This window comes from Micromys minutus (assembly GCF_963924665.1).
Source record: "Micromys minutus genome assembly, chromosome: 4".
NCBI lineage: Eukaryota > Metazoa > Chordata > Mammalia > Rodentia > Muridae > Micromys > Micromys minutus.
Genome location: NC_137973.1, coordinates 58,032,021 through 58,054,798, shown reverse-complemented (window position 1 = coordinate 58,054,798; position 22,778 = coordinate 58,032,021). Strand labels below are relative to the sequence as shown.

General features: G+C 36.4%; 1 pseudogene across 1 annotated transcript; it reads left to right on the top strand.

Annotated features, from left to right (window-relative positions):
- The first annotated feature begins 252 nt into the window (after positions 1-252).
- LOC308420313 (small ribosomal subunit protein uS2-like) lies at positions 253-1,119 on the top strand (annotated as a pseudogene). The gene has a single exon. The product of its transcript is annotated as a small ribosomal subunit protein uS2-like (transcript).
- Positions 1,120-22,778: the final 21,659 nt, after the last annotated feature.

Here is a 22,778-nt window from a genome sequence, read left to right as displayed (position 1 = left end):
AAGAACTGATATGGCAAGCCAAAACTTAAGAAAGATCAGAAAGTAAAAAATTTCCTCATTTGTAAGATGAAATGGGAACTAATGTATAAAGAAATAAATTTGTGCAAACAGAGTTGCTGTCTAGATTGAGAAAAATCTTGAAAAACAGTAGGTCAATCAAGAAAATGATAGATCTTTCTGCGCTACCCGGGGACAGGTCCATAAGGCATTGTTCTTGGTTCCCATCATAAATTAAAAGGGAAACTTAACATAATGTCAGGAGCCCTTGACGTCCTGCAGATGAAGGAGGAGGATGTCTTCAAATTCCTCGCTGCAGGAACCCACTTAGGTGGCACCAACCTTGACTTTCAGATGGAGCAGTACATCTACAAAAGGAAAAGTGACGGTACCTACAGCATAAGTCTGAAGAGGACCCGGGAGAAGCTGTTGCTTGCAGCTCGCACTACTGGTGCCATTGAGAACCCCGCCCACGTCAGCATCATCTCTTCCAGGAACACTGGCCAGAGAGCTGTACTGAAGTTTGCTGCTGCCACAGGAGCCACCCAAATTGCTGGCCGCTTCACATCAGGGATCTTCACTAACCACATCCAAGCAGCCTTCAGGGAGCCACGGCTTTTAGTGGTGACTGATCACAGGGCTGACCACCAGCCCCTCACAGAGTCTCTTATGTCAGCCTACACCATTGCTCTGTGTAACACAGATTCTCCCCTGTGCTATGTGGACACTGCCACCCCATGCAACACTCAGTCGGTTTGATGTGATAGTTGCTGACCCGGGGGGTACTCTGCATGCGAGGTATGATTTCCCATGAGCACCCAATGGGAGGTTATGCCTGATCTTTACCTGTGCAGAGATCCAGAGGAGATTGAGAAGAAGGAGCAGGCTGCTGCTGAGAAGGCTGTGACCAAGGAGGAATTCCAGGGTGAATGGACCGCACCAGCTCCTGAGTTCACTGCTGCTCAGCCTGAGGTGACTGCTTGGTCTGAGGGTGTGCAGGTGCCCTCCCTGCCCATCCAGCAGTTCCCCACAGAAGACTGGAGTGCGCAGCCAGCCACTGAGGACTGGTCAGCAGCTCCTACAGCGCAGGCCACTGAGTGGGTTGGAGCCACCACTGAGTAGTCCTGAGCTGCTCAGCAGACACCAGAAGAAAGAGAAAAAAGGTGGAAGGAAAATAGAGTTCCTAAAAGAGCAAAATAATAGTAGTAGTAGCAGTAGTAGTAGTAGTAGTAGTAATAGTAGTAGTAGTAGTAGTAGTAGTAATAGTAGTAGTAGTAAAAATAAGTTTGTTTCAATTGACAAACTCACACACACACACACACACACACACACACACACACACACACACACACACATCCTATAATACATAAATGGAAGTTAACCATCACTTTGAATATCCAGTGGTAGAAATGGCTAAGATGCCATGAATGTTACTGTCAGATGTGTCGGACCTCTCTTAAACTTCATGGATAGATCTGTGTACAGACTGTGAATGCCTGATGTCTGTAATAATATGTCAACTTGGGGCTTCTTTGGAGACATGGATAAAAACAGGAATTACTTCATTATGCTGAATAGATATTCAAAACCAAAGCCCAGCTAGTATCTTTGAGAGCTGATGAGTAATCCTTGGGTGGAAAGTCCCAGGACACATGTTTGGACCTTCTGGAAACTTGTTATTGGAATGACATTAGTAACAGCGATATCCATTCCTGATATCTCAGGGCGTCACTCCTTTCTTTTATACCTGCCTAACAAGGAGATTCTATTAGAAACATCCCAAGTCAGGCATTTTGTTGTTGTTTGTTTGAGTCCCTTCCTTAAAGTTTTCCAGAAGCATTATATGGGCTTCTAACATTAATTTCATATAGCTTTCTTATCAATTTTGGTAAAACAATTATATACAAACTAATTTGAAAAGTTAAAGCGGGCATCTCAATTTTAAAGCCCAGTGTAACTCACGTACATCCACATAACTGACTTCTGTAGTCTGACACCCAGGAGTCAAGCTTTTACATTCACTGTAGCTTATTCTCCATTCCTGCCCATTTTAAGATTCCCTTCTTTCTTCCCCCAATAGCTAGCCCCCATCTATTTCAGTATTTTCAGCTTACAAATGTTTATATCATAAATTAAGGAAATATATTTATCTTATATCATAAATGAGTGAATGAAAGACAGAAGGTGGTATTTTGCTTGCAAATGTTATACAGGCACTATCATGAATTAAATCAAAGTATCTGGATAATATATGTTTAAATAATATAATTTAATGATGTTAAATGTAGTACAATTAGACCCATACGAGAATTGTTGAACTCTTGAACAAACTGACATTAGTTACCTCTTTGGGTGTACTGTGTTACTTGAAGCATTTATTATCTAGTGGATCCCTGTAGCATGTTGGTATTACAGTCTTTTATTGCATTTAGTAAAGACAGAAATACAATTTATATCAATTTACTTCCAATTCTTCTGGGGAATTTGATTGAATATGAAACATTGCTTTGAGTATATACTGGTAAATGAGATGTAGACATGAACAGCTCAGCTGCTAAAATGTCTAGTATTTTCATATAACCCACTATAAAATATAAAAAGAGGTTAGCAACTCCTGTCATTGTCAAGAAGCCTAGAGGTATTACTCCTGAATACATATTAAAAAACACATAAGCAATCTATTGTGTGGGGAGCAGAGGAAGCCCTGAGTAAATATGTGAGGAGCGGCTGAATTCCAGAGTGAATGTGTGTTTTTTGATGTGGGTATAATCATGTCAGAGACCCAATATCTCAGACACCTTGGGAATGGCAAAGCCTTTACAGAGAGCTTCAGAGGGACGACAAAACCTTTTTCTATTCTCAGTTGGAATGCTGACAGTATATGCATGTATGAGTGTTTACAAATGATTGCCAGTGTGTGTAAAAGCTAGCCTCTGTAGTATTTTCTTGCTATTCACAGCTTGAGAAGGCTGACCTACAGAGACCCTCTGCTGAGAGTAGCTGGCTCCTACACACGCAGTGTATATAATACATTTTCGGAGGATCCAGATTGCTGGTTAGTTCATGTCACTGCATCAGAAGGTACACTGCCCACGTGAACCCAGCTTCTTAAAATATGGGTGCCTATCATTTCTTCAGTCCGTTCTTCATTTCTTCCCTACCCAAGTCATGTTTCCAGCACCAAGCCATTCTACAAAAGGCCTTCTTGCTTTTATACAAATGGAAAAATATAGAGATTTTTAAAAAGGAAGAAAGCATTCTGACGATTCTGCATAAAGCTATTTATTCATTTTTTGCTACATAATTGGTCACCTAAAGGCTCGTCATACTGAAATATCTTTTTCTCTCTTTTATTTTTGTTCACTTAGAGATAAATATTGAAGGTTGCTCAGGTTACCTGATTTGCTTTCATGTCAACTCCAGTGGAAATGTAATTCAAATTCTTCTTTGTTTTAAATTTTCATATTTTCTGACATTTTCTCTCAAGGAATATAATGTACATGGTTTTGCACACAATCGCTTAAAGTTAAATATTTATTGATTTATTTATAAGTTAATATCTTGAATATTTTTCTCAATCTGGTTATTTATTATGTCATATTGTAGAACCTGAGTAAATTGCAATTCTTTTTATACTGTATTTTGTTATTCTGTTCTGTGATGGAGGAATGATGACACTGTTTAGTTTATAATGGACCACATGAAAGTTGATAGTTTGTATATTAAATACTATATGAAGATTAATAATCACTAAGTTAACTCAGCTTTACATATATCTCCTATTATATTGATGCTTATTTAATATTATATATATATTAAATCCATATTTTATACACTCATATCTACTTACCTCAAGTTAGTTACTTAACTTAGATAAAATATTTTTAAGTTATTTTGTTTTTAACCTTGGAATATCCAAGTATTTACCAGCAGTATGGATTAGATGTAATGATAAAAGTTAAGGTAATGATTTGAATAAAATAACATATTGAACTTATATAAAAATATGTGACCATACCAACCAAAGTAAAGTCTTTTAAAATCAGATTTGCCTAAATACCACTTACCAGGTATTTTCACAAATTTATAGGAAACACTATGTTGGATATTTTTTAAATATGGAGATTACTTTAAGGTTTTCAGGCATCTCTCCACTATATTTGCTATTATTAAGAGACAGGTTTTGAAATTTTTATTTCCTTCTCCTCAGTATCTTTCTACTCAGTATCTTTCTCTGTATTTCACTCTGACCTCCAACATGAGCCTTTGGCCCTTCCTCCCTTAGGTCTTTGCGTGCTGATTATGGATGTATATCATGATACTTATGATCATGAAAGTGATAGGAATATCTGAGCCCATTTTATGCTTTGCTAATAATATGTAATAAATTAATGGGTGTTTTCATAAGAACAAGTAAATTTTCAAAAGGTCTTTTAAGTATTGTGTAGACCATGATATATGAAGACTTTTTTTGCTATATAACAAGGATATAAAATATAAATTAGAATTTCCATTGCCCTTGAGTCTATCTATCCCGTGTGATGAAGACTAGTAATACATCTTGGAAGGTTAGTCATTGTTTTCTTCTCCAACTTTCATATGCTGAATTAACTAATTTGTATTTATTAATTAGATATAAATTATACAAAATGGATATTAATATTGCTATAATCTAGTTACTTGGATTCTTTTTTCTCTAATTTTTTTTAGATATTCTCTGCATTTAACTTTCAGATATTATCCTTTCCCTTAACAAATCCTCTCTCGCACTGAAAGTGCTCCTTCTCCAAACCTTCCTATCCCACCTCAGCACCATGATGTTCTTCTATACTGAGAAAATGAGCCTTCAATGGACCACATCTCTTTCCATTGATTTCAGAAATGTTATCCTTTGCGACATTTGCACCTGAGGATATGGGTCTTTGCCTGCGAACTCATTGGTTGGTGTTTTAGTTCCTGGGAGCTGTGGTGGGTTTGGTTAGTTGACAATTTTATTCTTCCCATGGGGTTGCAGACCCTATCAGCTCCTTCAGTCTTTTCTTTATCTTCATCATTGGGGTCGTCACGTTCAGTCTGATGGTTAGCTGCAAGCACCCTCCTCTGTATCACTATGGCTCTGGAAAAGCCTCTGAGGCTGCATCCGTTTCAGATTCATCCCAGGAAGCATTACTTGGCATCAGCAATAGTGCTTGGGTTCCGTGGTTGCGTATGGAGTGTATCCCCAAGAGAGGCAGTCTCTGGATGATATTTTTCTGCAATCCCTGCTCCTCTATTTTTCCCTTTATTTTCTCCCAAGAACATTTTGTTCTCCTTCTATGGAAGACTGTGGCATCCACTTTCTGGTCTTCCTTCTCTATGAGCTTTCTAAGTTCTGTGGATGGTTTCTTGGATATTATGAGCTTTTGGGGCTAGTATCCACTTATAAGTGAGTGCATACCATAAGTGTTGTTTTGTGTCTGGGTGACCTCACTCAGTTTGATACCTTCAAGTTCTGTCAGAAGAGAGATTGCTCAGCAATCTGTGGGCAGGCTGTGGATTCTGATGTTAGTAGTCTGGCTCTGGCTCTTGGGCCTGAACAATCCTTTCCCAGGCAGCACTGTGTTACCTGCAGACTGAGAGTTCCCAGTGGTCTCTCCCAGGGTGCTCACTGGAGAGAAATTAGGAATTCACCCATGGGCTCAGGAGGGATAGTGCTCCTGAGGCTTCACTGTGTGCTCAGTAATCTCTGGGTAGGCAGTGAGACTTGATGATGGTGACATATTTTCATTGTAAGTACAGTTACATCTTAATATTAGCATAGATAAATGTAAGTGCTCATAGACACAAACGTAGGAATTCATGTGATACTATTTAATTATGAATGAAATGCTCTTATATTTGAATATATTCATTAAAATGTTTGCTAGTTGTCAGAAATGCACACAATAAACTGAGAATAGTTTTACATGTAATATTTTTTTCTAGATGGAAAACTCCTCTAGAGAACAAGTTGTATATTACTAACAAAGTTTATGACCAAGTTCTAGCATCTTGGTTGCTGCTAAGGCTAAGAGGTCCAAGAAATTAAAATCATTTCATTCTACACAGCCTTTGCTCTCTCAAGTCTTAGTCAGTTCACATATATGGTAAATCCTTAAAATAATAAATAATAAAGGTCTATACACAAATTCTTGTTTAAGGGAACATTATGCTTTAATAATATATATATATATAATATCTAATATGTGTAATAGTATTAAGTTATATATTGTATGCAATTTGGGGGAATTACAATTATGATCAGTTAGTATAAGTATTCCTTTGAGAACCTCACAGTAAAGATGAATATTATAAAGGGAAATTTGTCAAATAATGATGTTTGCTTGGTACATGATTAATTCTTGCTACTTGTGTATGGCCTTTATGTCTTTAGAAAATATAGAAAGACACACTCATAAGAATAGCATCATTACAGCAAAGAGATAAAAGTGTGTCTCTAATACTTAACTTAATTTTTATCACTACTCTCACTTTACTGAAAAAAATCCTTAAGCCACTTTCATTGTACAGAAAATAGTCTTAGTAAGTACATAATAAAAGTACATAACTTGTAAAAAACATGACTAGCATGTAGGAGCTGCTCAGTGAATTCAGCTGTTTATCATATTGAGAAATATGAGTAATATAGCCCATAGCATCCAGTCTTTAAATGTTTCTTTCTTAAATATTTATCTTTAATTTTGAGGTAATGTCTCACGCTGTGAACCAAGGTGCTTTCATACTTGGATCAAACTATCTGGTCCTCCAGTGTACTGAGAGGAAACTTTGCACCATCATATCTTAATTATTCTTTTTATTATAATTGACACTTATTTATTAACATTTCCTAATATTTTGAGTGTCATTTAAGAATTGTTATACCAATGCCAATTTTAGTGAAAATATTTTTTAATGTTTTGAAATGTCTTACAATTTATATTAATTTATCTCATTATTGGCTTGGTATTTTTTTTTCCTTCAAGCTTCATTAACTGATATAGAAGGCAAGAACTAAAAGAACAGTATCAACCAATCAGAATCCCCAGAGTTCCCAGCAATAAAACCACCAAACAAAAAGTATCCATGGAGGGACCCATGGCTCCAGCTGCATATGTAGCAGAGGATGGTGTTGTTGGGCATTGATGGTAGGGGAGGCCCTTGGTCCCCTGAAGGCTGGATGCCCCCTAGGGTGTTGGAACAGGAGTGGATGGGTTGGTGGAGAAGGGAAGAGATGGGAAAGATCAGGAGAAGGAATAACATTTTAAATGTTATATAAAATGTATATAAAATAATCAGAAACAGAGAAGGAGAGACCATGGTGGATATTAAGACTTTTGAAATATTATCCAAGGGAATAGAGAATTTAAGCCTAGTATCAGAAGTTCTGAGGCTTCAATCTGTTTTTTCTTGTTATACTATTCTCCATTCTTCACAACCCTACAATAATAATGCTTTATAAAAAACACCATGCATTTATTATTTCTTCTTTATGTATTTTTAAGCATATGAGGACTGTGGCAGTGATTGGAAATTAAATCTGTCAGTCAAGTTTCTATGTAGGCATCACTTTCTAAGATGCCTGGTCCTGAGTGGCCCTTACGTTACTGAACAAATGACTAGACAGTTTTTGGTCTCAGTAAGAACAATATTACTAAATCTTTAACCATGCCCAGAGGCGCTGCATCAAAGGACTCAATGATTATAACACTGAACACTTCAATTAACTACTTTGTAATTCAGTAATGCATTTCATTAGACTAGTCTAAGAACGCTTACAGCATTATTAACATAATCCTCACTGTTCCTTCTTCATAGTTATTCACATACCAAATGCAAATAATAGAAATGCACATCCCTGCAAGTGCCTTTCTGCAAGTGATGTTTTCAGCTTGACTCCTGAAAGAAAGACTAGAACTCTTGGTCAATATAAAAGCTACTGCAATGAATGTGAAATATTTGCTGATTTTACAAAGTAAGCATGGGAATGATAAAAGTGATCATGACTTTCAACTCTTCATAGCTGAGACATTTGCTTACAATAGGATCTACGAAATCCTCATCAACGAAATGAACCTTCTTAAATATAAGTTTCTGTTTCAGATGTGAAAGGTAATTTCTCCTCCTTAGAGAGTTGTGCATCTATGACGTGCATGTATTTTCTGTTAGAAATGACTGTTTACCTGAAGTGCCAGTTTACCTGAAAGAACTTTGGTAGACTGTGTGGGTAAATGAGAAGGTACAATTGTCCCATTATTGTAAAACTTGACAATCCCCAGGAAACAGGTTCCTGACACATGGATTATCAAGTTTAGTAACTGTCCAATTTTTGTCTTATGAAAAGGATTCAGCTGGTGTTAGTTGAAGTAGAACACAAAAGATGACCATGACTTTGTTCTCATTCCTTGTTTTCCAGTACCAGGTGAGTAATTCGAAAGATGAGGAACTGAGCCTCTTGGTGAGCTTCTGGGGGCAGTGTTTCTCCTGGGATCCAGGCTTTCCACTTTACACATTCTGTGCGATTTCTGCAGTGCAGGGAGACTGGGGTGTAGCTGAACTTTTGTCCCTACCAGAGATAATAGAAAGAGGATGGAGTCACAGTGCCGTTTCCTGTAATTTCAAAAAATTATTACTTGGTCATTGTGATTTTGCTTCATTTAATGAGTAGAGAAAAAGTTATGGGGAACATAAAAATAATTTTTATAAAACTATATTTAAGTAATTTAAGTAAGTTGACAAGTATAATTGTTCAACCCATGCCTATATAACAGTTGCTTTAATAAACCATGCACAGATTATACAGAATTTTGACATTTCACTTTGCACATACTATGTGTTGTCTTTAATGTGATTAGTAGCAGCCAGCTACTTCTTTCAGATCATCTGAAGGATGTTGATTATTCAGTGATTATGTCTCTTCCTGTCCTACATAATATGAATTATTCTTATATAAATTAATGAGGTATGGATTTTTGTCTCTTTGAGTTTATTCTTTTTAAAAATTTGACATTTGAGTGGCTGTTTTCATAGCTTTTTGAGACAAAGTGTTTAAGAAAATTTGTTCCAGGAAAGAACTCCTGTGAAGGGGTACTGAGAAATGCAATCAGATACCCAAGATCAACTCAAACCATGGATTAAAGGGTCAACGAAACACAGGCTATATTTAATGGTAGAGTCAGTGCATGAAAATGAGCAAGGTATCATTTTTGAAAGTGTTCTATAATGGTAAATGCATTAATCTTGGTTCATTCTCAGTGTGTTTTGTTAAGTTATACACTGATTGAAAAATAGCTATCTTTTATAGCTTAGTATTTGTTTTTCATTAGTTTTACATACAGTTTGCTTATCTACCCTGGTGATAATTATGAAAACAAATTACACCTATTTCCTAGCAAAATCTTTTTTATATAATCATTTCACATGGACTGATAATTCTTTACTCATATTCATGTTTATGGAGGTAGATACATAAAATAAGTACATATTTTATTTGATTTTTAGCAAGAGTATTGGCCATGTGACTTACCTGGTCAATTTAATATGGAAAATATGGTATATAACAAGTAGTTTTGGGAACTTCTATATGGTAAATATCTTTTCCTAATCTGTTGGTTGCCATATTTATACCAACCTTACACCTGATAGAGGGACAATACCCAAAACACACAATGAGTGCAAGAAGTTAAACTCTAAAGAACCAAATAATCCTACTAAGAATGGGGTACATAGAAAAGCAAAGAATTCTCAATTGAGGAATCTAGAATTGCTGAAAAGCACCTGAAGAATGTTTAACTTTCCTAGTCATCAGTGAAATGCAAATCAAAACAACCCTGAGATTGTACCTCACACCAGTCAGAATGGCTAAGATCAAAATTTCTGGTGATAGCAGATGCTGTCAAGGATGTGGAGAAAGAGGAATGCTCTTCCATTGTTGGTAGGATGGCAAGCTGGTATGACCACTCTAGAAATCAGTCTGGCGGTTTCTCTGAAAATTGGACATAGTACTACCTGAGGACCCAATTATTCCACTATTGGGCATATACCCAAAAGATGCTCCAAGATATAACAAGGATCCATGCTCTACCATGTTCATAGCAGCCTTGTTTTTAATAGCCAGAAGCTGGAAAGAACCCATATGTCCTTCAACAGAGGAATGGATGCAGAAAATATGGTACTTTTATACAATGGAGTACAACTCAGATATCAAAAACTATGAAATTCTTAGGAAAATCGATGGAAGTGGAAAATATCATTCTTAGTGAGGTAACCCAGTCACGAAAGAACATACATTGTATATACTCATGATAAGTAGATAATAACCCCAAAGCTGCGAATACCCAACATACAATTCACACCACACATGAAGCACAGAAGGAAGGAAGTCCTACTTAGAAAGGAGAACAAAATGGAGGGAGGTGCCTGGGAGGGAGATAGGACAGTAAGGAGAACATGGGTGCAAGATTAGAAGACAAGGAAGAAAGAAGTACAGAGTGCCAGGGCATTTAATGGAATTGTATTGCAGAGGGTATGAGAAACTCAGGGTTAGCCACCAGAAAGTTTCAGATGCCAGGGAATCAAGAGGTTCTCAGGACCCAACAGGAATGACATTAGGTAAAACAAACAAGCAAAGAAAAACCCAAACAAACAAACAAAAAACTAAGCAAACCCTAAAACAAAAACAAAAACAAATGGGAGATAGAATATGTAGAAACAATATCCAGTAGATAGGTACAGCCTCCAGTTGAGGGATGTGGTCCCCACTCATCTCAAAAATTTTAACCCACAATTGTTCCTGTCTAAAGAAAAGACATGGACATTAAGTGGAGCAGAGATTGAAGGAAAGGCCATCCAGAGACTGCCCCACCTTGGGATTCATCTCATGTGTAAACACAATTGCTGATGGCAAGTTATACTTGCTGAGAAGAGCCTGGTATAGCTGTCCCCAGAGACTCTAAAAGGAGCTGACCAATACAGATAGAGCTAACCATCAGACTGAGCATGGAGATGTCAATGGAAGAGTTGGGTGAAGGACTGAAGGAGGTGAAGAGGTTTGCAACCCCATAGGAAGAACAACAATATAAACTAATCAGACTTTCTGCCCAACCCCAGAGCTTCTTGGAACTAAACAACCAAAGAACACACAGGAAGGGAGTCATAGCTCCAGCTGCATATGTAGCAGAGGATGGCTTTATCTTGCATGAATGAGAGGGGCAGCCCTTGGTCCTGTGGAGGCTAGATGCCCCAGAAAAGGGAATGCTAGGGCAGTGAGGCAGGAGTGTCTGGGTATATAGGAAAGTACCCTCGTAGAGGCAAAGGTGGTAGGGGATGAAATGGGGTTTTGTGGAGAGGAAACCAGAAGGGAGACTACATTTGAAATGTAAATAAATGAAATAAGCAATACAAACAGTACAACTATATGGTTCAAATATTCCTTAACATTTTAACTTTGAAAGAAGAATTTAAAAAAATATTTGAAAAAATTAACAGAGTTAATCACAAGAAATTTTCCCACAGTTGATGATAATGATAAAATATTGCTCTTTCAAGCCACCGAAAATCATGTGATATGTTGCAGCACTATGACTTAATTTCAGCTGATCAATAAATTATATGCTTTGCCTATAACTATGCAATGTTAAAAATGCAGTCATTTTCTAAATCAGCTTATATTTTGGCCATAAAATAATGATAAATGTTAGATAAAATAAATATATTTAATTTTAATTAAATATTATCTAATATATATTAAAACATGACATGATATTATGCTTATTGAACAAGTCATATCTTTATATAAAATTAAAATTAATTTACAGTCTAGAGATCTGGCTTAAGAGATTATCATACTCTTTTAAAGAAAGACCCAGGTTTTAGTTGCCAGAACCCACAAGATGGCTCAAAACTCTAATTTCAGTTATAAAGAATCCAATGTCAGTAGGCATATATCTTTTATGACTTACTTTAATAAGGGTTCAACCTCCCCTTTATTCTACCACCCATCAGAGGTACTGAGAACAAAAGGTTATTATGGTATGCAGGATGTGAACCTCATTATAAAAAGTTCCTAGTGGTCTTCAATTTTTATTGTTTTTAGTACAGGCAACTAGCAAACACCAAGCCCAAACCACCAGCTGCAGACCAGTTCACCTGAAAGACATCATCTGCAAGTGCAATTTAATCTAGAATAAATGTGAGGCTTGCCAAAGTCCAAGTTCATGGAAGGTGCAGAAATGTCACAAAATTTTTTTGGGGGGGGTAGCAGGAATTACTCTTGATAGGGCCACCACACACAAGCTCAGTAATCACATGTAAGGCAAACCCAATATGTGTGTCATGAGAGAAGAATAGCAAAAGGAGCAAGGCCAGCCAATGATCAAACTTTAAACATCATGCATCTTTTTACGTGTTTGCTAGAACAAAACATCCTTTCTCCTGTGTTTGCTTCAGAAAAACATTTTTTTTTTCACATTTCTGCTTTAGCTCTCTCCAGCTCATTCCACCAGCTTTTTATTTATTAAAAGCCACATTCCTTCCTTATGGTGGAAAAAAGTCTCAGTATAGTAGTTGAGATAGAAATCAAGGCTCAAGAGGTGCCTTTTATGTGAGTTGTAAGATAACTTGCTCCTAGGTGTAGCTGGGTCTCAGGACCAGTGTACTCTGGGAATGATTGGCCTTTTCCATGACAACAGATGTACCAGGTCCCAGTTGCCTAAAGGTGGGGCCGCTGCTGGGGTTGAGAGAGGTTCCTAATACCAGCAATAGTGGGAGAGGTTCCACAGCTCACTCATTCTGAGCCAATCAGCAGCAGGCCAAGCCCAGTCAATATTATAGTGTTTCCTTTTGGAGAGACTGGGGGCAATGTGGCCTCCATAGCCTCCTCCAAGGCAGCATGCTTTTTAACCTGATAACCTCAGAGTCTGCTTTTCAGACAGGTGAGGAAGTGACAAATTCTTACATATCCTGCCAGCATTTGCTCTGATGAAACAGCAATTAATAACTGAAGATACAGGGACTTACTTTTATAGACAATCAATCCAGTATGTGTGGATGTAGGTTTTATAAAATATGCCCATAAATACAGAGTAATTAAAATGTAAGTCACTACCAAAATGATACAGATAAAAAATTTCAAAAGTCTCAACAATCTCTTAAAAGAAAAAATTGAATGAATATAACATTTTTGGAGAATATGTTTGAGGTCTTAGGGTCTCATTGCCACAGATGTACACAAAATTCCTGTTAAACTATTAGAATCCAGAAAAAAAAATTATATGGTCCATTGAAAAGTAGTCATAACATGATTGGGAGAAAGTAAGTTTCTTAAAAATAGAGTGTTTCTCTTGGGCATTACCAATGAAGAGAGATGCTAATTAATTATCAGATGTGCTCAACGAGTTTGACATTACAGAAGCAAGAAAATTACCTCCTATTAAACCCAACCTCTTAAACAACATACCTTTAGTTCAGAATTATTTTGCAGAAACAAGACACAAATATAAACTCAAAATCATCAATTACACGAGTTTACCTCATGAAAATAACAAGCTTAGTTTAGTATTTAGTCTTAAAATTTTCTGAACTATGCTTAGACATCTTCTCAACAATAAGAGCTTAGAAAACACAAATCTGTGATTGCAAACATTAACAGTCAATAATCATGCATGAAAAGAAAAGAATAATATTTTAAGTAAATGAAAGCTTGAATAAAAACACTCGAAATGTGGATTGAACATGAAATAGGTACTACCGAAAATGAATGACTTAATTAAATGAAATTATAAGTAATTTAATAAAAATGGCTTCAGAGAAACAAATGAATACAAAATGTAAATAGTAAGCATATATAGAGAATTAGAACTTCTAACAGGCAAGTCTTCATTATTCTATAACAGTCCAGAGAAATGTGTTATTTTATAGATCAAAGAATAAAAAATTAACCAAAATTTATGTAAGACATAAATTTACATGCATACAAATTTCAGTGAATACCAAACGGAATAAATAAGAGCAATAAATAAACTTATAGTAAAACTGATGAGTAAGATGCTATTTTATAATAGAATATATGTTTTGGTTTAATTGAGAGAAAATTCTTAAATGCAGCTACCTATCTAAAGGATATACTTCTCTCTTTCTAATGAAAGTTTGATATTTTTATTTAAAAAACATTGCATTTCATAACTTTTAAAGTTATTTTATGTTTAGGGGTTATTTGTCTGCATGTATGTCTGTATACCAGGTCTATGCCTGGTACCTCAGAGGTGAGAAGAAAGTATTACATCCCTTAGGTTTTTAAGCTATCACACAGGAGCTGAGATTTACAGTTGGGTTATCTGAAAATTCAGCCATTGATTTTAACCACTAAGCCATCTCTCTAGCCCACATATTTTTATAACTTTTATCAAATTTATTCTTTGACAATTTCATACATGTATAAGCTACCTTCTGATTACTACAAACCTGACGCTTCTCTTTCCACCCCTGGTATATACATTCCCTCTCCTCTAGAAATGTCATTTTCATGCTCATGTAATTTAGATTTTGAGGCCATTTGACTTTAGAAATCCTCTGTAACCATAGGCTTGTCCATTTTGCCCAATGACTTTCTTCTTCTGTATACAACTGAAGACATTTATTCCCTCTTATTCAGAACCCATCCATATCCAACAGATCAACAAGTAATAATAGGGTATGCTTCCCTTGTGGCTAACTATTGATTAAGTCATACACATACCTATTGTCAGCAGCCTCATCTGCTAAGAGGTCATGATGATCCTGACTCTGCCAAGCCCAGAAGATTGCATTAAACTGCTCTTCTGACCATTGGTTACTACTCACTATTCTATTGCCTCTTTCATGATGTTCCCTCAGCTTTAGGGGAAGTGGTACAAATATCTGGTTTAAGGTGCAGCACTACTCATGCATCCTTGAATTCCCAGTCGTAAATTGCACAGAGAAAGCTCTCTAATAAAGGACTGATAATAACATTAGTTTTGGCAGATTGAAAAATTCAGCTAAGGAACAATAATAATTAACTCAGTTCTAGAGTATATAAGAGCACCTCAGGCATGGCTCTCTCTCTCTCTCTCTCTCTCTCTCTCTCTCTCTCTCTATATATATATATATATATATATATATATATATATATATATATATATACTGTGCTTGAAATATGAGGTGAAACCTCCTCTGAATAGAGAAAAAAAGACAAAGATTTTTTAATTCCAATAATAATCATGTCACCATTTGACCTGGAGTATTCTTGTTTTGCAAGCTACTCAGTAGAGGGATTTCTGTAGTTAATAATTCTAGATCACTCTATCATTAAAGAACAGACTAACACTTATGAACCTGAAACAAAAAAACATGTGTGAAGATCTATTCTCCTTCACAACCCAGAACATCTGACCTAGGCCACAGAGGGCTGAATCTTCCTCTATGTCTTTTCAGTAAAGACAATCCTACATTGACATATGTACATCCCAACCACTGAGCTAGACTAAAACTCCATTTCTAGATTAAGCTATATTGTGGCAAGTTGTCAGTGAATGAAATGATGACATGGCCACTCCAAGGTCTGATAGATGAGAAAGCATTTGTTATAGAGACCAAGAAGAGTGCTGACAGAGGCATATGTAGGAGTCCAGAGCAGGGCGAGAAAGCAGTAGAAAACCATGACCAGAAATGTGCCAGGCCATGAGAGGAGAGGAAAAGGGTGAGATCAAGAAAGAAAAGAGAGGAAGACATTTGACTTGCTGGGGACAGTGGGGGGGGGGCTGGTTGTTGATATTTTTGTCCTTCCTATGTGATTCAAAAGCCCTTCAACTTCTTCAGTCCTTTATCTAACTCCTCCATTGGGGACTCTGATCTCAGTCCAAAGGTTTGTTGAGAGCATCCAAATTTGTGATTTTCAGGCACTGGCAGAGCCTCTCAGAAGACAGCTATATCAGGCTCCTATCAGCATGCACTTCTCGGCATCCAGAATATTGTCTGGGTTTGGTGACTGTATACAGGATGGATCCTCAGGTAGGACAGTCTCCAGGTGACCTTGCCTTCAGTCTCTGTTCCACACTTTTTCTCTGTCTTTTCCCCTGTGAATATTTTGTTCCCCTTAAATTCTATTTTTATATTTTTACTTCTTTTCCTTACTTCATTCAATTGTTTTTGTTTGCTTGTTTTTCATTCTGGCATTCATCCATTCCCACTTTCAAGTCCATGATTGTATTTGTAATATACTCTTTTAAATTTGTTGTCTTCAAATTTAACAGATCAACCACGGTGATCATATTGAGGACTATTGTTAATAGGATGATAATTGTGGTGCAATAAAAGTAGAAACAGCTACTCTAAATAGGGCGAAGGCCTGGTAGGGTTTGAAAGAAAGACACAACTCAGTTATTCATGTTACCAGAAATGCTTTACTCCATCTCCAAGAAAATTCAGCACAAAGACTCCAGTCTTCTAGTATATACACTAAGAGGTAATTACAAAGTAGATATGCAAATTCCCTAGCTGCTGGGTGGAGGAGTCACCCCCTAGGGTGAAGTCTGTAACCTGGGGTAACTGAAAACAGGAAGAAGACCAGTTGTGGAGTAGCTTTGTGTCTGGGCCAATTAGCATTACAAAGGAAAACATGTTATTCTCCCAAAGTCAAGGCTTGCAAGGGAGCAGTTCAGCTAACCCTTAACAGATGAGAGTGGGTTATAATTTTTCCAACAGATAATTTTTTTTTTGAGAACACATATTACCTTCGTTTGTTCATGATGTTTGTGTTTTTATAATGCTCCTGGTCACATTGGTTAGGTAATTGGTCACGTCTTTTGGCATGGGTGTCTGGCTCACCATGGTTTAATTGGGTATTTGTATTCCTATTTTCTGTTAATCCACCTTGACAGGTTCTGGGTGAAATTTAATGTTCAGTGTTGGGGATCACTCCGTCCTGATTCTTCCATGGGGTAGAAGAGGTTGCTTTAGGTCTGGTAAGAGAAAACACAGATTCTGACCTCACAAGTAGGCAGGTTCTAAGTTGAATGAGCAGTCCTGAAGTTCTTTCAGGTTAGAGTTCCAGAGAAACACTAACGTGAGTGCTAATTATGGGCCACAAAAACACTCACAGATCCAGAGATGACAGTGTTAGGTTCCCAGAGAGAAGGAGAGAATGGAATCCACCTAACTGTAAGCAGTAATGTACAAGTTACTTTTATTTATTATTAATATTTAATTGTGTGTGTGTGTTTTGTATACATCTCTGTGTTTAAGTAATTCATAGACTCTAAGGAAGATCCTGCTGGGGACAGCTTACCATGACATGGACCACCAGCCAGGATGGAGACCTCTCAAAAGCCCAGGGCAGTTACTTATAAAAAACAATGGCATCTCATACCCTGAGAAGCAGGAGACACATCCCTCCAGGGACACACCATCTGAAATAGGAGACTGCCTGCAGTAGGACAGGATGGAGACATTCCTTGGCAGCTCTTTGGAAAAACAGTTGTTCCCATGTCTCCTAACCTTAGCCCTAGACAATGGCTGTATAGATTTCACTTGTGTCTGACTAGTTTTCAGTTGGCCTTGGCGTGCATACTATTATATCTGACTTTTCTATTTCTTTCTTTTTCTGCTCTGGTGAATTCTGTGACAGTAGATGTTCCTTGATGTAATGATTCTTAAAACAATTGAAAATTGAGCCACAGGGTCCAGGTACTTATTGTGTGTTATCATCTTGGGAACAATGTAATAATTGCACAATGGTAGTTCCAGATTAATGCTTGACTTGCAAAGAAAGTTTTAAGCAGTTATTATGAAATGAATTAGAGTCAACTATGGGACCCCCAAGAAAAGAAAAGGTTATTGAAGTTATGGAAAAAGTTTTTTTTTTTTTTTGAGTGTTTCCTGGATAAGAAAGTATAGGCTGCATAAAATTATATATAGTAGAACTAAGTGAAAATGCTGGAATTCTTAGAAGAGTCATTGGGTGCAACATAGAGGAACAGAAACCTAGTGGCACTACTGTGTTAAGAGTTAACTTGATTCTTTCTGGCTACTGCCTGGCAGCTTTGCCCACGTCATTTATCATTAAAGCTTCACAGGAAACTTCAAGTAGTTGATTTTAGAGCTCTGAGCTCTGAAGTATTTATAATAAGTCAAAAGTTTAAATAACAATAATTTTGCAAGTATTATTATTTTGGCCATAGGCTTGGGAATAAGGGAAGCTTGAAACTTTGGGGGCAATTGTAATTCTTAATTTTTTTGTGAGATGTAATTTATTTTTTATTTGATTTGGCAATGATTATACAATGTCTTTTTTTCTACCTGTTTTTGGAGTATCAATAAAAGACTGGGTCAAAAAAAATGGAGGAGATCATGAGAAGAGCATGTGAAGAGTGAGTGAAGAGAGAATGTGAAGTATGTATGGAGAGTATGTATAAGTGAAAGGAGGCTGCATGTGGTGTGTGTTAATTAAGTATGAGGTCTGTATGAAGAGTGCGTGTGAGAGTGAAAGGGGAATGAATGGAGATGTGTATCAGTGTGGGAGCTGAAGAAAAGGAAAGTTCAAAGAAGAAAATCAGAATGTGCAAGAGAATGCGAGAGTGTACAGCCTCAAGCTGTGGGCTAACTAGTGAGAGAGAAAAAGAGCAAAGAGAGATATACAGAGATACACACACACACATACACACACACACACAGAGAGAGAGGGGGGTGGAGAGAGAGAGAGAGAGAGAGAGAGACAGAGAGAGAGAGAGAGAGAGAGGAGAGGAGAGGAGAGAGGAGAAGAGAGAAGAGAGAGAGGAGAGAGTGTAAATTTAAGCCTTGGAAAACTCTCTGTCAGCTTGTTCTCAACTGGTATTCTTTATTTATTATGTGCCTTTCAGATATCCCTGCTTCCAGTTGAGAACTCTGATGCTGTGTGAGGCTAGATTCTGATCCTGTGTGAGGCTGGACTACTATTATGCTGCTAAATGGGCATACTGTTAAACAATACTAATGCACAGTGTTTACACCATGGGTCAGTCTCAACCCCCTTTTGAGAAGCTTCATTTTGCTGTAGATCCCCTTTTGACCCTCTCTATAGACCTTCTTTTCCTCAGGCCCTTCTCCTTTTCCATCCCTGCAGTTTTTTTTTTTTTTTTCAGATAGGAACAGTAATGGGTCAGAGTGTTGACTGTGGGATAGCAACCCCATCTCTCACTTTATGCCCTGTCTTTCTGCTGGAGATGGACTCTACAAGTTTACTCTCCCCACTATAGGGCACTATATTGAGGGTTTCCCCATTTAAGTCCCAAAGGTCTCCCTCCCTAGTCTCTGGTACATTCTGGACGGTCATCCCAATATCCTATCTCCTGGCCTGTTTCCAGGCTTTCTGATGGCCCTCAAGGCTTCAGTCCTTTTCTTCAACCCAATACCAGATCATGTTCTCCTCCTCCCATCCCTTTTTCCCCCAGGTCCCTCCCTCTAACCCTTGATTGTAGTTTATTTCTTCTCCTTCCCAAGTGGGTTTGGAGCATCCTCACTTGGGCCTACAGCTTGTTGACCTTTTTGACTTTTGTGAATTGTATCTTTTATATTCTGTACCTTTTTTGGCTAATATCTAGTTATTAGTGAGTCCATAGCATGCTCATATTTTCCTTCTACCTTATACATATTCTATGACTGCTTTTGTGAATTCACAGATCTCTGTCTCTTACTTTGGGGGAGAATCTTTTGATTTATTTTGACTTTTATACCTGTTTGAGTCACACAGATGTATAACATCTAGTCCAGCATCTCACTCAGAAATCTTCCATTACTATCTATAAGGCAAATTTATTATAATTTATTGATAATGTTCTGCCTCAACGAAATTCTTGTGAAGTATAACAATGCTTTTTTGGAAGAGAGAATGCATTTTTAAATAAGAAATGTAGGGTAGGCATTTTACTCTTTGATAAGCATATTATCAAAGAAAATTCAAGATATTTAAATACCAGTTATTTGCTTCAGGTGATATCTTTCAAAAAACATAAAGGCTATAATTCCATAACTTAAGAAAATATATATTAAATATACCCCTCATCATGTTAAAGAAATAAAAAAAAATTCTAGAAGCTTTTCTGCCTTGTTCTTGTATTGGTCTTTAGGGGGACATTGTCTGAGTCCTGATGATAATCCTGATGTTTCATTTTAAGAGATGTAAGATAATTCTTCTCAGACCATGTTAAAATAACAGTCTGTGTCTTCTGCCCAGAATTTGAAGAAGCTGAATTTATGATACCTGGGAGAAAGCTCATGCTGAATAAATTTATGATTGTTTGTGCTGGTCCCTGTTTGAAGATTTATGATAACCTACCAACTTTAGATACCAGAGAAACCAAAATGCTGTGTTTAATTCAAATTCCACACTTAAAATTCCATTTTGATAAAATATGAATTGTACATTTTTTGCCATAAAATAAAATGTATGTTTAATGATGAATGTATATTAAATGTAATGTTTGATGGTATATTCTTAATTGAAATATGGGTTTCAATGGATAAATAAAAAAGATCATTTATAAAAACTTTTAATAAAATTACTGCTAAAATTAAAACCATATGAATTTCAGTGTTGTACTTTAAGTTTTTGTCATGACTCTATTATAAACAATTCTATTACATGTAGCTGAAATTCACTATGAGTTTATTATGTACAATGATGTACTAACATAAAATAGTTACACACTAGTTATCCTAATTATGATTTTACATCCCACCCATTTCTTATGTTGAAAGATACAAGTATTTTATTCTATAGATGAGTAAAATGAGCATTTGTTAAGCTAGGTTTCTCAGGCAAGCACAAAGACTGGTTTGGCCAAAGGCATACTGCCTTCTCTTATATGATTTTATTAGAGTACTTTACCTCTTGTTAAAAGTGTAATGCCATTATGAATTCATAAAAAATGATCTTTCAATTTCTTTTTATAGATTTTAAATTTTAGCCATCAGTAAAGATCTCTGGCTGACCTTACCATAAAGTTAGGCCTGCTTTCAGTTGACAACTAATCACAGCCTTTTGTAGCTTTAAATGCAATTTTAAACAACACCATCTCTGAATCTGTTTGTAGGAATTTACCCATGCCATCTTAGGAGGAAAAGAATGCTCCATTGATTATGTAAAATCTGAATCTTTGATAATTATTATGAATGCATTTAGAAGCCCACTGACATCACTGTGCTATATAGCAGCATAAATAAACATGCAAATAAAAACACAAATGAAAGCATGATGGTAAAAATGAAATTGGAATAAGAAATTCTTTTAGAAAGGATTTTTTAAAAATTTGATGTGCACAATTGATTTGCTTACGTGGCACTGTGTAAGCTGTGCATATACCTGGTGACAATGGAAATCAGAAGATGATTTTCGATGTCATGAGGCTGGAGTTCCTGATGGTTGTGAAAGTTACACTGGTGCTGAGAACTGAACCTGGGTGATCTGGAAGACCAGAACAGACCCTAAAGTTCTCTGGCATTGTCTCTTGACTCTAGTGTTTGTTTTCTTTAAGAAAATAGTTCAGATGTAATTTATCCTTTTCTAACTACACCTTTGATAAATAAAATTTTGTTAACTACAATGTCATAGGTGTGTCCTACAGAACAGTCTCTACTATTTTACTCTGCTGTTGTTTCTGTATACCTCATTTGTGTGTACATATTTATTTGTGTGTAACCATGTTTAAATTTGATTTCTGTACAGATATAGTAGTGTACATATGTGTCCAGCATATGTGTATGTGCATATCAAGGAAGGAACTTAATGTCATGTATATTTTTCAGTCACACTTGATCACAGATTTTTAGACAGTTTATTTAACTGAACCTAAAGCTCATGAATGGGTTCAAGTTCACCCATCCATTAAGCCCCAGAAATCCTTTTTCTTGTCTAATGTAGAATATAAGCAGGCACTTCAATGTTTGTATTTTCAAATAGGTGCATCTCATCTTCCTGTTTGTACCATAAGCCCTCTACAGACAGAACCATTTGCCTACCCCTTGCAGAATATCTTTCTTATTAATTGTAATCATCATAAAAGTGTCACTAGTAGTTAACTAAAGATTATTTGTAGTGTTTGCTGGATTTTATTTATCTAGTGGTAAACATAAATGTAAATCTAAGACTAATTGTTAACTATGCACTTTCAAATAGCAGTATTGGCATATCTTCAATAAAGTATGCCTTTCAGTACTTCTGAAACAATAAGCTCAAGAATATAATATATAAATTGCATAATTAAGCTAGGCTCAGTTGTGGATCATGATTACCCGATACTCATGAGTAGAAGCAAAAGGATTGTTGTGAGTTCAAGCAAGTCTAGGCAAAAAAAAAAAAAAAAAAAAAAAAAAAAGGAGTTTTGGAACAATCTAAGCTAAAGAGTGAGACCTAATCTCAAGCACTCATATTGAGCCACACTATTGCTCAATGAGATGGCCTTTTACAAGAACAGATTCTGAGTCAGTGTAGTTTAAAATATGCCATTTTTTTAAAAAAATAAAATTTTAAATGTAGAAAACATTTTTGGTATTCCATTTGCACATTCATCAATTCATAATACTCTGCAAGACCAAATTTAAGAAATTTGGACCATGTAGCTTAGGCATTCAGGTTCATGTGTGATAGAGTCCTTAAGCACTTGTTGAACATGACACCCAAATGTCTAGGACACTGGAGATGTAGAACTGCTGTACATTTTTCTCTGGAAATGGTGGTTTGCCCTTCTTAATTATTTAATTTATTCACTTTTCTTTTT